Source organism: Excalfactoria chinensis, chromosome 2 (assembly GCF_039878825.1).
Source record: "Excalfactoria chinensis isolate bCotChi1 chromosome 2, bCotChi1.hap2, whole genome shotgun sequence".
In the NCBI taxonomy this organism is placed as follows: Eukaryota; Metazoa; Chordata; class Aves; order Galliformes; family Phasianidae; genus Excalfactoria; species Excalfactoria chinensis.
In genome coordinates, this window is record NC_092826.1 from 3,877,048 (window position 1) to 3,892,579 (window position 15,532).

General features: G+C 41.8%; 1 protein-coding gene across 4 annotated transcripts in view; it reads left to right on the forward strand.

The window, feature by feature from the left end:
- The window catches only part of PTK2 (protein tyrosine kinase 2), a 175,874-nt gene that overhangs the window by 23,680 nt on the left and 136,662 nt on the right, over window positions 1-15,532 (forward strand). For 2 of the 4 annotated variants that reach the window (XM_072328191.1, XM_072328193.1), the window contains exon 3: window positions 11,917-11,943. The exons of the other annotated variants lie outside the window; for them this stretch is intronic. The gene's annotated coding sequence lies outside the window, so the exon portion shown is untranslated. The remainder of the gene's footprint in view (window positions 1-11,916; window positions 11,944-15,532) is intronic. 4 annotated transcript variants of the gene reach the window in all.

Genomic DNA, 15,532 nt, shown 5'->3' on the forward strand with positions numbered 1-15,532 from the left:
TGTCTGATCTAAATCTCCCCTCTTCCAGCTAAAAATGTTCTCCCTCGTTCTATTACTGCATCTCCAAAACACGGAGAGAGACGTTTTACATGTACAGAAAGGCTGCAGTAAGGTCTCACCGGAGCCTTCTCTTCTACAGACTAAAGAAGCTTTATTAATCTATTCAGAACAGCTTCTTCCCTGCCATTTAGATGGAGAGTAATGCTTTTGTTCTGAGCTGCCTCTGGTTTGCTCTAGCTTTCAGTGTCCTATGATTAAAAACTTCACTTTTTTTGTTCTTATGTGCTGCAGCAGACAAAGTAGAAGTCATTTCAGCTAAAGTTCAGTGACGTGTTGTTAGTGTTTGCAGCTTGTAATTGCTTCGTACTGTCAAAAATGCTTAATTTGCAGAATGATGAAATATTACCTCTACCTGACCTGACAGCAGAGTGAGGATTCACTGTAGTTCTTCTCTTATATCTCTTCTGCACATCAGCAGCAGGTGTATGTATTCCAAAGTTATGTATGTGTATGTTATGTGTGCATTCCTCTTTATGCAGTAACTGGGTGGCTCTATGCCAAAACCGTTTAGCATGTTTTGGCAGAGTCAAGTTCATATTTGCTCTGATATTGACTGGCTTGAAACAGTTTACACTGAAAATGGGTTTGTTTGTTTGTTTGTTTTCTAATAATTACCCGAAAATTAAGGTTAATGATTTGTATCTTAAACCATTTTATTTCTCATTTATCTCTCTGAAGCTTGAACTGCAGTGACTTGAGAATGGTTTTTAGGATGCCATCTCCACAGATATCGGAGAAGGGAGGGGTGAGGAGCAGGGATTTTTGATGTTCTCAGTGTTCCTTCAGTATTTGCTGTTAATAACAATGGGCAGGGGGTATCTTACAGTGTCTCCTAGATAATGGCATTTCATATATGACCATTTGAAAACTAGATCACCATACAGTAACCCCCCACTTTTTCTTATAGTATTGCTGAAGGTAAAAGCGCATGAAATAGCTGTCAGTTCTGTTCTTCATCATCGTGGCCAAGTTTGATTCATTTTTTGCCACTGTGAGATTTGGTGGCAGCTGACTGATGAATCTGGCTAAGGAGCAGAGAAATCTGGATATCTTGCTATTGTTTCTGTTCATTCACTGGGCGTGGAAGAAAGGAAAAGCTGTTTAGGGAATACTCCTGAAATAGTTCACTGTTGTTTGTGCACTTCTGTTGTGGTAGGGAGAGGAATTGGATGTGTTACCTTGCAGCACTCAGTTCTTAGGGGAAAATGTGCATCTTCTGTATGCCTCCTTGTGGTCTTAAGTTATTGTCTTTGTACAGGAAACATGGTTCACTTTGACCAGCGTCCACATGGTTGTACCAAGTCTCCATATCTAATTAGGAACTTAGATCGAATGTTTTGAATACTAGGTGTATTTTCTTCCATAAAAACATTTTTTTCCCCCCTATGAAATCATGGATTATGAAATCATTAGATGGAAAATGATGGTATATTTAAAATCAACTTTAAACAGATCTCTAATATACTTCATTACTTCAGTAGCTGTCACTAGAAGCTGAGTCGGAATTGTTTAGGCAATACAATAGCTCGGCAGAGAAAGACCTAGGGGTCCTAATAGATGAGAAACTTAACATGAGCCAGCAGTGCGCTCTGGCAGCCCGGAAGGCAAATGGGATCCTGGGCTCCATCAGGAGAGGGGTGGTCAGCAGGGATAGGGAGGTGATTGTCCCTCTCTACTCTGCTCTTGTGAGGCCCCATCTGGAGTACTGTGTCCAGGTGTGGAGCCCTCAGTACAAAAAAGATATGGAGATTTTGGAAAGGGTCCAGAGGAGGGCCACGAAGATGATCAGGGGGCTGGAGCACCTCCCCTATGAGGACAGGCTGAGGGAGTTGGGTTTGTTCAGCCTGGAGAAGAGAAGGTTGTGGGGTGACCTCATTGCAGCCTTTCAATACCTGAAGGGAACTTACTCCCAGGAGGGGAGCAAACTCTTCGAAAGGGCTGATAATAGCAGGACTAGGGGAAATGGTTTTAAGTTAAAAGAGGGAAGATTTAGGTTGGATGTTAGGGGGAAGTTCTTTACTAGGAGAGTGGTTAGGTCCTGGAACAGGCTGCCCAGGGAGGTTGTGGATGCCCCGTCCTTGGAGGTGTTCAAGACCAGGTTGGACGGGGCTCTGGGCAACCTGATCTAGTAAAGGCATATGTTTGGTGGCCCTGCTAGGCAGGGGGGCTGGAACTACATGATCCTTGAGGTCCCTTCCAACCCGGGTCATTCTGTGATTCTGTGTGATACAATGATTTTTAGCTAAGAAAGAAACGCACCCTTTGTGAACAGTACTCCATCAGGATTCCTTTCCCTGCCGATGCCTTTTGGATTGGCATGTTAATTATTTGTGAGCGGAATCTCTTTGACAGTGCTCAAGGCAGAAGCGTTCGCTTGATGCCACAGACAGTACTGTTGTGCTGCAGCCTTGGCGCTGAGAGGATGGGAGCTACTTCTTGGAGAACCTGCTGAAGTCTCACCATCAGAGCTGCGTGGTAGGCATCTCCTGCAACTTCCAGCTTCGTTATCATTTTCTGTGCATCTCCATACATTCTTCTGTGGTGACTATTGTTTTGTCTTTCACTGTATTTATGGGTAAGCTAATTAGTTGAGGTCAAAGCTTTTGATGAATTTTTAGGTAGGATTGTAAGTAGACTCAGCTGAGACAAGCACTTGACAGTTGAACTAGATGATCTTAGAGGTCTTTTCCAACCTTAGTGTTACTGTGACTTGGGTCAAGAGCTTATTCAGTCCTGGTGTATGCGTTTATCAACCTGTATAGGTTCCAGTCCTAAAGGTGGACAGAGAAAAGATGTATGCATTGAGTTGTGTTTGCTGTCTCTGCTCCTAATGTCTGGAGTCTGTACTGTGTAAACTATTTTTATGCAGCTTGACATGAAATGTTACTGTCATGGCTTGTGTAGGAGGCACGCTTTGAGTTAGCTGCTGGGATGGTAATTACAGTGTTAACTAATAAACTCACAGCTTTTGTAGACCAGATATTGAGTCTACAGAATACAGAGCTCGTAGCATTGCTGATGTTTATCTACCACCCAAGATGGAATGAGTCTTGAATCTTTCTGCAAGTATTTCTGGTGGTCTTAATCTCTTTTGTGCCAGAGGCAGAGAAGTAATGCATTCAATTTTGTCAAATTAAGTTTTTTACCATGCATTTAAATTGATTAAATAAAGCAGCAGATTAAGAGGAGAAATACCATCGTAAATTGCATTTCAGAACTGATAGCATCTTAATGATGCTAAACCAAAGGGTTGGGTTTTTTTTTAGCGGGCTTGTGGATATGAGAATCCATTAATCGTGTGTGCCAGACTTGGAATGCTGCTATATTAGAAATAAACTGACTTGCTCACTTCACTGGTGCAAGTAATGGCCACGCTTGGAAGTCACTGCAAACGGAATACAGAAGGTGCCCACATGGTGTGTTCTGTCAAGCCAATGCGGCTCCCATTTGATCATGCTCGTGCTGAGAACAGACGTGCTGGAGGGTTTTCCTTTGACACAACAACAGCGTCTTTGGCGAGTCTCTCTGCGATGGCTACATGACAGAACCAATTAGGGGAAAAAAGACTGTCTCATGTTGTGCACTGAAATTCTGCTGTCTGCAGCCTTGTTCTTCCACCACCCCCTTTTTTTTAACTCTTTAATCTAGCTTTCATCAGACATCCATTGGTTTCTTTGTCCTGGTATATGTGTGTATTTCCTTTGAGCGTTTTTCCTGCATGTACTTCTTCCCCACCTCGCTTGTCATCTTTTTTGCCGTCTTAATTTGTCCTCAGTTTCTTTTCCATCTGAAGGACTCTTTAAAAGGTGACAGGGAAGCAGAGCTGAAGCCAGGGAAAAGAACTTTCCCAAACATCTGCCTTGGGCTGGGAGAGAGGAAGGAACAAACAGGTCATAAATGCAGCTATCATTAAGCATAGCGAGAAAATAGTTGTTCTGTGTTTTAAATGGATACATAGACTATAACTCAACCTACTCTTTCCTTTTCCTGATCTGTTGCCTTTATTTCTGTTGCACCTAAATATTTAAGATGCATAGATAGGATCTGTTTCTTAATGGTTTAATCTGAGTACCAGAGGAAATAATGTTTTTCTTGTTAATTCTCATTACCACATTAGCTAGTTTCTTCTCTGCCAGATTCATCTGAGATGGTTCGTAAAGCTTGAAGAGGTTACTTCTGACCCAGGTTATGGAGAATTTTTTGTTATTATTAACGATTATGTTTAGAGATAAATAAGTACCTATATATATAAATACATATGTATATATGAATCCTAGGAGTCATGCTTTGTTTGGAGGCTTAACATGGTGCAGTGAAGTAGCATAAAGCTTTGCAGTCTGTGTTCATGGTAAGTGCTAAGAGGTACCAAAACAGCAAGATTTCTGTTAAAGGAGCCATCCTTATGCCTGTGATGCTAAGATTACTGGGAATTTGCCTAGTGTGCTGAACGTGTTGGTTGCATTGATTCTCCAGCCTTCTTTCATTTGCTTCGAGTGTTAAAGGAAAACTTCTGTAACAATGGAATCGTGTGTGGGCCATAACCATGGAAACAGCATGATTTTACAGGGGTGGAACGTGTAGAGAAGTGACTCTCCCAGCTTTCTAAGAATTTAAGTCTTATTTAAAAACAAAACAACAACTTGTAAAATGCTGTCTCAGTATCCTGTTTCAGTATCCTCTGTTTTTCTTAGCTAGTAAAACCTAAGAAACCAAGCAAGCAGGTTTCTCTTGTGTTCTTCTCTGGGATTTCTAGCTCTGCTGGAGTTGCTTGTGAGGATCCTGCCAGTCCTGATTGTCATCTGTTCTTGGTGTGTCCTTGGTGCTCCTTTCTGTACCTGCAAAGTGTTTGTTCCCATTTTGTATTCTGAAGCATCTTCATGCTTAGAGTTCCTGTCATACTTAGAGCACAAAACAGCTGTCCTGGCCCACAGCAGTAATTTGTATTTTAGCACAGGAGCTATAAAATCCTGTCAGCTTTTGAAGATGTGGGTGATGTGTTGGAACACTGCATGTCACTAGTCCGTCACTAGAAAAGACAAGGCATCTTGAATAGTTGAGAGCAATTTCAAGGCAGATTTTGTTGTTGTTGTATTTTTTTTAATAGAACATTCCACTAAGGCTATTGCTTTTAAGAGGCCCTCTGTGGTGCGAATGAGGAGAGCTCGATGTGGACAGTGTGTGTGTCTGCTGTTGTCCCTAAGGCTTGCCTGAGGGTCTGAATTGGTAGGTTTGTAAAACGTCAGAGGATTGCCAGCAGGATTATGTGATCACACATCACAGTGCTGGAGATGCTCCTGGTACACCTGAGCCACTGCTTGTGTACAGTTGTCCCTCCTTAAATATCTTGAGCAGTTTTAGTTTCCTTGGCTTGTTCGGTGCGCAACACATTTCCTTTTGCTCTGAAGCATTAATATATATAAAGATCATTCTTACAGTGTAGCTAACTTAGTATTAAAACAGTGCTTCCTGTTGAAGAGGCACAGAGCTGTGATGGTGACAGGAGTGTGACAGACCCTGCTGGGTGAGACTGGTGATTCCACAGCACAGCACTGTGCTCCAGCAGCAACAGAAGGTGCTGTTTAAATAAGGTATGCATGTCTGGCCCTGTTTCCCTTGGGATCCCCTACTGCATCAGAGGTACCAGCTGGTGCCTCCCTGCTGAGCCCTTCTCATCTTTCCTTGTTGACCTGCTGGACTGTGTATCCCTTTGAACTTGCTGATGCTACCTGCCTCTGTGCCTCCAGTAGCAGGAGCTTCAGGGAGCTCACTGTGCTCTCATCTGGCTGGAGCTGATCTCCAGTAGTTACTTCACATACCTCCTACTACTCTTACTATGAACAGAGGTGCTGCATTGATTTTAGTGTTGGGTTTTTTTCATACAGTGAAATCTTTAAGCACTGTGTTTCAGTACCCTTCCTCTTGACAGGCAATGTTTTATAGCCTTTTTGTTATTGAAGGCTACTGCATTTGGTGCTGATTATTTCAGAGAAAACAGTCAGCAGTGACTTGTTCTTCCTCCTACAGTCAGAGCTGCAGAAAGTGCAAGTGCTGAGTGTGATTGAGTTATTGCTCAGAACGCTTTTCCCTGGTTGTGTTACATCACGTCTGTATTGAGCTTACTGGTATTTATGGGCATATAATGGGGTATTCATATTTATAGTTTAAATTTCCCCTATTTTAGTCTGAAACCATTTCCCCATGTTCTTTCCCTGCAGACCCTGCTAAAGGGTCTTGTCCACTTTCTTATAGCCTCCTTCCCCCCCCCCCCCCCCCCTTGAGATACTCTCAAGTCTCCCCAGAGCCTTTTCCAGGCTGAACAGCCCCAAGCTCTCCCTTCATCACCAGGGAGATGTTCCATCCCTTGGATCTTCCTTGTGTTCCTTCTCTGGATACCCTCCAGCAGGTCCATGTCTCTCATGTACTGAGAGCTCCACGTTTGGATGCAGTACTCCAGGTGAGGCCTTAGCAGTGCAGAGCAGAGGAGCAGTGGGTTACATGGCATCTTAATGAGAATTTGGATTCTTTTCCGTAGTCAGTAACTAGTGTTTCACAGCCATAAGCCAAGTGATTTAGGTGGAGTGTTTCCTTCTGCAGGAGAGAGGAAATTGTTACTGGAAACTCTTGAAAAGGCTTCTGTAGGTGCTGTAAACTAAGGAGACCAAACATTGCTTTTGTTTTTGAGTCACAGTGGGTGGGAAGCAGAAGGCAGGGTATAAACAGAAGGCTGGGGGCAGCAAGATGAATGCCACAGTTAATTAGGTACTGCTTTGTCAGTTATGGAAATAAATACAAACTGATGGTGTTCCCGAGGCACAGGATGACTTCACTGACACTTTTGCTGCAGTAATACAAAATTTTGCTCCCACATATTTAAAGATCACTACAAGGTATGATGGTGACCATCCTGTTAAATGTATTTAGGACCTGTTTCGTTAGATGTCTGCAGTGCCACCTGGATCTCCTATGAAGCTGGGGTGAAAACAAAAATGTGAAGGTCCGTATGGTGAATTTGGTCAAGTGACGAAGAATGCTGGTGAGTTTGGTGGATGGGGGGATCTGTCCTGTAGTCCTCTCTCTTCCCACCTCCCCCACAGCACCAGATACAAACTGATAGGTTGTGGTGGATATTCACCTGTTACTGTGCCGAAGGCAAACGCAGTAAGTATGTCAACAGGGGAAAAAAACTCAACCTAAGCAAGGAAGTGGTATTTTTAGTGCTGTTATGCTTAACTTAGGAATATAATATCAGGCATTGGTGGCTGTAAAGCACAGAAGCTGCTAAAAGTTTAAAAAGTGAAACTGGGGTGTGCAGGGGTGACTCAAAGTTTAGGGAAATGGGTCTCTGTATTGTAGTGATGTTCACCTAAAACTGCCTTAATGGGAAATGATATAATGAGGCGCTGTTAACATTCAGCTCTGTGGGCTGCTAAATTAGAGGGAGGTTAGTTGAGGTTAGAAATAAGGTATGCACTTCTAACAATGAAGTGAAAATATATCTCTATCTATCTATATATACATCAAGAGAGAGGGGAAAAAAATTAACCAGTGGTTACTGTAGATCTTGCATGGAAATTTCATCATATTATAAATGCTATTTAATGGCTTTTCCTTAGAGAGAGCGCTGTCAGATTGAATTAATGGGAGCTCTGAGGGCTTTGCTGGATCGATTGTAGGGAAATTTTTTTGCTTCGCAACAAAAAGTTATTTCACAAAGAATAATTTCCTAAGTTTATTTTGAGGGTGAGTTTTCTGCCTTGTTGCTCCTGGGTGGGTGGGGGGGGAAATGAGACAGATCTCAGCTTTGTTAAAGATTAGAGGAGCATCTATCCTCTAATAGCAGGAAGGTAGCCTCTGAGGCAACTTTGTGTGGGTTTATTCCCATGAAAGCTAAAAGTTTGTATGCCTAAATGACTTGGGTACTGGTAGGTAAATAGGGAAATCACATCTTTGTGCTGTGATATTCCTTGTTTGGTTGGAAGGATGGCTTCTGGATGATTTTCTTTGCTTCCCAGAGCTTGTGGTCTGAGGCTCCTCATGTGCTGCAAGCCTTTATTCTTTGCTGGAATGAGGGATCAGTTCTTAAACTGAGTATCTGAACTGATTTCAGGGGGGCTCTGCTAGGTTGGAGTCAGTTGCTGCTGCAGTAAGGCAGGATGAAATTTCATGTGGTCAGCTCCTTACCGCAGCTCTGGAAGGAGATCAGTGCTGCAGCCTGGGTAAGCTCTGAGCCTCTGTCCTCAGCCATGGAGCTGTGTTCTCATGTTACTGCGAGGTAAGAACGCAAAGCTCACAAAATATTCCTGTTTTCAGTGATTAGATGTTACTCTTGGAAAGAAGGATGTGAAGTTGTGGCTCGATTTCCAGGAAAACATTTGAGGAGAGTCTGCAATGCATAAATGCATAGTTTCATACAAATTATTTCAGTTTTAATGGAAGATGAATGTCCTGGTGTGCTGGATATCATAGGGAAGGCTGTCTGGGAGTGCATCTACAAAGCCTATGTGGGGATTGCACTGCTCCAAACCATTGAGTTGGACTCAATGATCCTTGTGGGGCCGTACCAGCTCAGGATATGCTGCGATCTCAGTAGGTACAGAAGTAATCACAGTATTCCTTCTTCACAGTCCATTGCTTACTGCTGCTCAGTGACTTCATGTAGGTAACTCATTTGCTTAACAAGACTTTTGGGTAATGAACTTGTTCTGTAGCACCTCTTAAATTGTTACAGCTTCTTTCCTGTTCTATTTTGGTCATCTGCGTATACTGTGAAGGAAACACTGATTGGAAATGACCTCTTGAGGCCATCTACGTCATCGCCCTGCTGTCTGTCTAGGATTAAAGTCGGCTTTAGTTGGTCTATTTTACCTTTCCTGGCAATGTGAAAAGTTTGCTCACGTTCCCAGCAGCAGGTGTCCCAAAGTGCTGACATTCCTGTAAGCTGTACTGCAGCAGGGGGACTGTCCTGGCAACCCTGCTGTATGTGGCTGTGTTGTGTTTTAGGAGTGCTGCAGAGATGGCCTTGTACTTCTTTAGGTGCTAAATGCAGCTGTGTGAGCTCTGCTATACTGAGTGAGAAATGAGGGAAAGCTTGGAGACTAGAAGACAGCATTTAGCAAGGAGCAACCTTATTGCACTGCGAAGTCTGCAAGTGTGTAAAAGCAATGTGAAATTAGTAGTCAGCTAAATGTATGGTCTCAGTTTACTTCTCAGTGAATGAAGTATTTAAAATGCTGCCAGAAGCCACTAATCTGTTTTCAGTATTAGATTTTGAATGAGACACCACTGTATTTGGAGAACAAGCTTAAAGTTTTAAGCCAGAAAAGATGAGAACGCACTGGAGAGATGGGATAGACCCAAAGGTAAGAAGGCTCATGAAGCTAACATCCAGAATTAATGATGAGGCTCTGTAACTAATAAAAATACAGGATATAACAAGCATTCCCTTACTGTTGTTGTGTTAAATGCACAAACAGGCATTAAAAAGCCCCCACAAAATTGGTACTTTTGTTTGCAGTTGTGATACTATTTGCTTCATTTCATGCTACTATGAGTTGTTATCTCTGTAGCAGTTGGCACTTTCCAGAGTTAAGATGCTTTAGCCTATAGAGGACCTTGGGCTTAATGGAAATGTTTGGAAAATATGACACAAATAACTCATTAAGTGCATTTGTGCAATTTTCAGTTGACTGATGTGACCTTCGGGTTTCAATTTCTTTTCCCCTACTCGTTTTTAACTTGCATGTGTCAATTAATCTTGGAAGACAGTCTCTTGTACTTGGTTGTATTAGAGGAATGTACATTTGCAGGAGGCGTACTCCTCCCAGAGGTGCAGCATCTCTCCTGTTAATGCACTTACAGAGCTGTTTTGCAGCATAACGTGGAAGTACTAAATCATTACAGTTGTTGTCTTAAATATAGTAACAGTGCTGATCTTGCAGGTTCCTTTGGCTCAGTCCCACTGTAGTTCTTGGGATCTAAGGAAATGTTAATGCAGATTTTAGCTTTGCATAGTATATCAAATTTTTGGTTTTCTTTAAGAGAAATGTAGAGATTTTGTTCCAGCAATGTAGAGAAATTAAGATTGAATTCAGTGTTTTCTACCCCGCAGTTTGATTCTGTTTGTGAGGGTTGATAGTGATAGGACAAGGGGGAATGGTTTTAAACCGAGACAGGGGAGGTTTAGGTTGGATATTAGGAGGAAGTTTTTCACCCAGAGGGTGGTGACACACTGGAACAGGTTGCCCAAGGAGGTGGTGGATGCCCCATCCCTGGAGGCATTCAAGGCCAGGCTGGATGTGGCTTTGGGCTGCCTGGTTCGGTAGTTGCAGCAGGCAGCAAGGTGTGAAACCTCTCTGGATCAATTTCATGTTACAATGTGGTGGTAGCTTGAACGTTTTTTCTTCCAGAAGAAAGCTGTGTTCGGTGTACACTGACATGCAGTCTGTGCAGACACTTTGGCAGGAGGCAGCTTGGGGCTTTTCCTTCCTGCACACGATGCAGCTCCTTCCTGTCAGGGTTTCTCCTGTCTGAAGACATTCCTTACCACATAAGCTAGTTCTGTTCATAAGCAGGCAGCATGTTGAGCATCTCTGAAATGCAGCATGCTCACTGTGTTCTGCCAGAGCATAGCATGTGATGTTTTCCCTGCTCTTTTGGGTGTCCTCTTGCTGTTTTTAGTTTGCACTGTGAGCATTTTAACATTGTGTTTTGCTTCTTTGTTATTTCTTCAGAGAATGAAAGTTGAAGTTGAGAGCAGGATTAAGATTAAGCTGTGTTATTTCCCTTAAGTGTCAGAGCAGTGACCATCTGCCCTGATAATCTCACCGTTTGTCCCAGTTGCTGCACCTGTGGATAAAGTTCAGTTTCTGCACAGCTTCTGTACCCAATACAGGGATTTATTACCCAGTGCTGCTGGCCTCTGTTAAGCAAGGAACTATGTGGTCCCTTCTTAGGCTCAGCTCAGGTTATTATTCATTTTCTTTGTACTTCTTTGCCCCTGCTTGTATTAATTTCAGCTTTCATTAACCTCTTGATGTTAATCTCCAGTCCTTGATCTCGTTAACGTTTAACGTCTGCGGTCTCATTCTGTGTGCATTTCAGTTTCCTTTTTGAACCATGATTGGCACCTTCCGTCCCTGTTAGGTTCCCATGTACTGAGTTGACAAGTATGTATGAAAATCAGGCAGAAGGAATGGAATGAGTTAGAAAGGACACGACGATCTGTTGGCGTGTTTACACTTATGTTTATTCTTCTTGAGGGTATAACCTTTTAATATGATTTATTTAGACTCTGAGACAGTGGTCTTTGTAAAGTCAGTTGCTACTGAAGGCATCCTTGACACTAAGTATGAAAATGTTCAGCAGATGTTGTGCTTCTCTTTTATGAAGATCCAGCTCTTTTCTTCTAGTTTTGCTTCTTGTGTTCCAGACCTGCTTGTTTGTAAGCTTGGTCTTTTCGCTCAAGGGTTAAGCATAAAGATGAAAACAAAAACATCCTCTTTGTATGCAGGGGCTAACAACCCTGATGCTTAACTCTGGAACTGTAGAGGTGGTAATAGTGTGAAATCTCTGAGGCTTGAATTTGTGTGTAGTGCTCTGCTGTAATAACTGCCCTCATTACTTAGTACTGTAATCTTCACTCTTCAGCTAGGTGGGCAAAAACTTAATCTTGATAATAAACAGGATGAGACAAGTGAAATGCTCTTGATTTGCACTTGGTGTAACCATCAGCTAGCAAATTGCTTCAGATAACGTGCTTTATTAAGCAAATGCAGCCTTGCAGAAAAGTGATTAGGCTAATGTGGTTTTAGAGCTATTTTTCCTTCTCCTTCTAAATGCATTTCTTTATTGTTACAGAGATTTCAAGACAATCTTTGCCAGCAGGTAAGTCTGCTTCTTTCCTTTATGTCTTGATCTGACAGCAAGCAGAACTTGCTTGCAATACAGTAATATTCTTACATAACCAGAGCATGGGATCTTCTTGGCACTGTCGTGGTACTTCATCATGTGGGCACCTGGGGTAGTGCTGGGGTCAGTACAAAGCCTGTTGAGGTACAGACATTTTTATATTTAAATGATGGATTTTGACAAGAGGAGGAAGAAACCAATACAAATTGATGCTATTGTTAAACATTAATTATATCACATGCATATTTAAAAGAGCAGAGTGTGTGATAAAGCTGTCAGAAGGCAGATAAGCAGCAGTACTGGTGATGAATCAGAGGGACAGCTTGCATGGAGATGGGAGGCTTATGGCTGGGAGAGTGTGGGTTCTGGTTTGTTACTTCTGCATTAACAAAGCTGCTCTGGAATCATCATCATGGTTCACTTGGAGTAAAAGCTGAGCAAGTTTTGCATTGGCTGTTTGTTATTAAACCTGCTGCCTTTGGTGCTTAATCTGCCCTTGTGATTTTCCTTATGGATCCTTTCTTCTATGTCTTCTTCCTGAAGTATGCTTCACATCCACAAGGTGACTTTGGTTGGATATGTGAATTTCTGAAATGCAGCACTTTGCAGTCATCCTGAATCTGCTCTGGATGTAGTTGGTGGCTCCCATTTGAATCCAGCAGCTGTTTCAATTAAAAGCTTGACAACTGATATGTTGTGCAGTATTTCCATGAGAGCTTTCAAGTGTCCTGGGACAGAATTGTGCTTGCTTGGAGCAGTGAAGAAAACTTTAAAAGGGGGACGAGTTGTTTATTTTCAACCTTAGGATTACTTTAGAATGCTGAGGGCAGTTGTCAAGCAGGCAATTACCAGTGGGGTATCTTGGAAGAACAACTGCCTGGCATTTAGTCAGGCTTGTGGGAAGAGAGCAGATCTTATTTTTTCTGAGTTTTCATTTGCAACTCGAAGATTTGGTCTGATGCTGTGAGTTTGAGTCACAGTGAGATTATTCTTTTCAGTTTGTGAAGCTGGGGGGGAGGGTGTCCTGATTGTATTTCTTAGCACTGAATACTGATAAAGGGCAAATAATTGCCCAAGATTTTGAAACGTTAGCTTCGATTCTGCCACAAGATAAGGAGCCTTCATATAGGCTAGAAAGTCTGTATGATAGAATTTGACTGTAGCAGGGATTTGATTTATTCAAAGATAAGCAAGTTAAAGAAAGTTGTTTTAAAACTTGGTTAAAGTATTGTCAGAAGAATAGAGTATATGGAAAGGAGTCCCACAAAGGTCTGACTTGTCCTGTGGCATTACAATGGCTTCATTAATGGCCGTGATGATGGACTTAATGTGCTTATTCAATCTACAAGTGACAGCAGTATAAAAAGGGTTGCAAGCACATTGGACGATGGGATTAAAACTCAACAGAAATAGGCTGGAGGAGTAAGAAGAAAGATGCAATGCATTTGAATAAAGATGAAGTTCTGCATTTAGATGGGAAGCTTTAATTCTGTCATTAGAACTCATTCTTGTTTATTTCAAGTTTTGGAGAACATAACTTTCTTCTGGGTGCCACTTTTAACAGTGGACAATAGATGTCACTAGAAATGCTCCCACTGCCTCCTCCTGCTTTCTTTTTTCAGTACTCAGTTTCGTATCACAGTACATTGGAGGGGTTTGCAGTATTTGAACCCTTTACGGTAGCAAGGAAAACACTTGAAATAGTCTTCATTATAGTGTCGTGCTTGAGGTTGTGTTGCATATAAACTTGTTGTGGTCAGTGGTGTACCAGAGTCATCCAGAAAACTTCCTTTTCACTTTGATTTTATAGCAGTCTTCTTGTACAAATGATTGTGTGTAGTTGAATGCATTAGTTGATTGGGCTGCTAATCCAATCATTAAATCATTACTGGGGAGTTACCCTGCATTAAGCCGTATCACTACTTTGAAGTCAGTAGGTTACTTGGATGTTTTACTGCCTGTAAATTGGGTCCCTAGGTATGATTGTAGAGTTTCTGGCATGTAAACCATTAGGGCCTTGGAAAGCAATGTGTTAAAATACTGTCATTTCACAGCCAGGCAGAACCAAGTGTTCCTGTGTGTATTTGAAGCTATCCTTGAATGTGAGCATGCTCACAGCATGCTTGGTGGAATGAAAGGCCAGTTTTCTATGGTAAATGCTTTTAATCTTTGTTAGTGCTGTTGGGATTAAAACCTGGATTTTGTTCCCTTCTGAATTTATAACAGCTATAGATGTCACTGTTTGTTGCAGGGAAGTTGGACTAGATGACCTTAAAAGGTCCCTTCCAACTGAATATCCTTTGTCTGTGTAGCCTTATTTCAGATTTTCAGCATGTTTGCTGCCCATGTGATGTTTTTGTTTGTTTTTTTTTAACATATGGCATGTCATTTAGTTTGTCTGTGCATGTATGATGCCTTTGTTATCTTGAAATAGGTTTGGAACTAGTTTTAGTTCCACGTGTTTGTTTAGGGCCAGAAAAGAAAGAAATGGGGTGGTGCATCTTCAACTTTGTTTAGATGTTGCTCAGCCTGAAATAAAAATGCATCTGCATTCCATCAGTGTGTTAGTGTGTTCCTACAGAAAGCCTGCTAGTTATCCCTTCAGTTAAACCAGATTAATCTCCTGGCACCTTCCAGAGAAACACTGCCTTGTAACAACCTGCTGCTGCCTTCCCTCTTAGCTGCCAGATACAAGGTGGTTGTTTAATGCTGTGCTATGAAGTTAGGTTTTCCTTATCCTAGATCAGCATCAGCTGTGATAAATCTGAACATTGCAACTTAAAATGCTGTGTTGCTTTTCAGACCAGAGTGTGTGTGTGTGTGTGTGTGTGTGGAGGGAGGGGGGGGGGTTTGAAATGCAAGGCTGCTTTCAGTGTTAAAAGATGGAAAACCAAACATTGCTTGAGGAAAAGCCAGATGAAGCAGAATTAGTGATTTTTAGTTGATAAAATGTGAGTGCTGTTAATTCAGGATAGCAGTCTGTGTGCCTCTCAAAGTTCAGAAAGCTTCTTTTGGTGTGACTTCATAGCTTTGATTTCACCATCCAATGCTGTACTGCAAAACTCCTATTCCTAATGGACGAGAATTGCTGCTTGTAAAGCTTAATAAGGAAGCTTTCCTTGCTATTGTATGCAAAGTCTTCCTATTTTAAAACTTTATAGTGTATTTTTAACAATCATCTGTGCTTGTAAAATACCATTTCTCTGTAATATACCTCTGACACTTGTAAAGCAATACGTTTGTCCTTGGTCTGTTGCTGTTAGGTATCTGGCATTTTGTACTGAATGTTCTAGGGAGGTTGGAGAAGACAGCTGAAATATTGAAATTTAAGTGTTTGCAAACCTTCATAGTGTGACTTGCTTTGCCTGTTTTGACTGCTCTTTTGACACTGCCCTTATCCACCCTTCCCTTGCCTCCATCCATATTTTGTAGCTGGTGTCCACACAGTTCAAAAGCACCAGCATATTTTGGATACAGGGATAACTTTCTTATCAGTGAGTCTGACATGTCATAGAGTTGAGATGCTGACGTATATTAAATATGACTAAAATCTATGTAACTTAGT